Raw genomic sequence first — 1,421 nt, 5'->3', positions numbered from 1 at the left:
TGATTCTCCATTGGGTGCATTTCTGGGGCACAGAGATGCTTTTGGAAAGGCCTCATGCTACTGTGATCTAGAACTCTGCTTATAAAGCAGATGTTTTCTAGTTTTCATTTTAGTGAACTCTCACATAGATTAGGCTAAATATCTCCAAGCTTTGCGCATAATCGCTACACTATGTAATTTGTCCCTGTGGCAACAGCAATTCTAAGTTATTAATGAAAATGAAGAATAATGAAAAAAAAAACACAACAAACCAAACAAAACACAACACAACACCACACAAACCGTGTAAACTCAGGCTAAGGTAAGCATATGCATAATATATTCACATGTGAATTGTAGTCAGGCTTTACTTTTTCAATGGTAAAAGACAGATATTAATTACATCGTAATGGTAAGGAAACCATATATGTCATGTATGATCTGACACTGTGCACTTGGTGAACGTACCTGTAACCCTTCAATGGCCAGTTTGAGGATAGAAGGTGTCAGTTTGGAGGCTTGTTTGAAGGAGAAATTACTCCAGTCTATAATTAAAATGAAGCCATTTATCTGAAGCTCTGCATCTTCAATAAGGACTTCCAGTGACAGTAGGATGGCCCGCAGGATGTCTGTGAAGGAGTTCCTACAGCCAAAACAGAAAAGAGAGGCTGTGTGAGTATCTGTATACAACCATGGCTGGCCTTCCAGTGCCAGTGCTCTCTAAGTTCAGAACTAACTGACACACATCTGCAAAGCTGCTGTCCTTAGAGGCTCACAGGATGGAAGCCACCCTTCTGTTAAACCCGTTATTATTTAAATTTAATGAGGCATCATCTCTTCATGTACTCATACCTATCTCATTTGGTAGAACCAGTCTCATTGTGTAGAAATGTCTTTCTTACTTAGGACATAAGATCTTTTAATACATAGACTGGATTGTCATCAAAGTAGCACCCCCATTACCTGGGTGCTTCACAAATCATGATGGACTAATGAGGTTAGACCTTAACCAGATGAGATAATTTTGATTAAACCTATTTTCTTGACTCATTGTTGATGAGGCGGAAGGGAAGCTTGGGAGTGGCGCACAAGGGGAAGTCACCTCAGACAATAACGAAGAGGCATCTTTCAAAGGTACCCAGGAAACACCGGCGGGAAGAGGCCCTTGGGGACAAGAGGCCTTTGGGGACAGCGAGAACGTGCTCCTGGGTGGAAGGGAAGCTTGGGAGTGGCGCACAAGGGGCAGTCACCTCAGACAATAATGAAGAGGCATCTTTCAAAGGTACCCAGAAAAAAACCGGCGGGCCCTCGGGCCACAGAAAGGAAAACATAATCTACACAGGAACCCTACAGGACAAGTCACCTTCCCTTGGAGACAGTACAACTAAACTTAAGAGACACTGGTCAAAAGAAAAAAAATGTCAGCAGTCGACATGTCTGGA

At 42.4% G+C, this 1,421-nt stretch overlaps 1 pseudogene; it reads right to left on the bottom strand.

Annotated features, from left to right (window-relative positions):
- Window positions 1–447: 447 nt before the first annotated feature.
- The window catches only part of LOC102850437, a 184,850-nt pseudogene continuing 183,876 nt past the window's right edge, over window positions 448–1,421 (bottom strand).

The sequence above is a fragment of the Elephantulus edwardii genome, unplaced genomic scaffold (genome assembly GCF_000299155.1).
Source record: "Elephantulus edwardii isolate Elephantulus edwardi_28Jun2011 unplaced genomic scaffold, EleEdw1.0 scaffold00372, whole genome shotgun sequence".
Lineage (NCBI taxonomy): Eukaryota > Metazoa > Chordata > Mammalia > Macroscelidea > Macroscelididae > Elephantulus > Elephantulus edwardii.
This window is presented reverse-complemented; position numbering and strand designations above follow the sequence as displayed.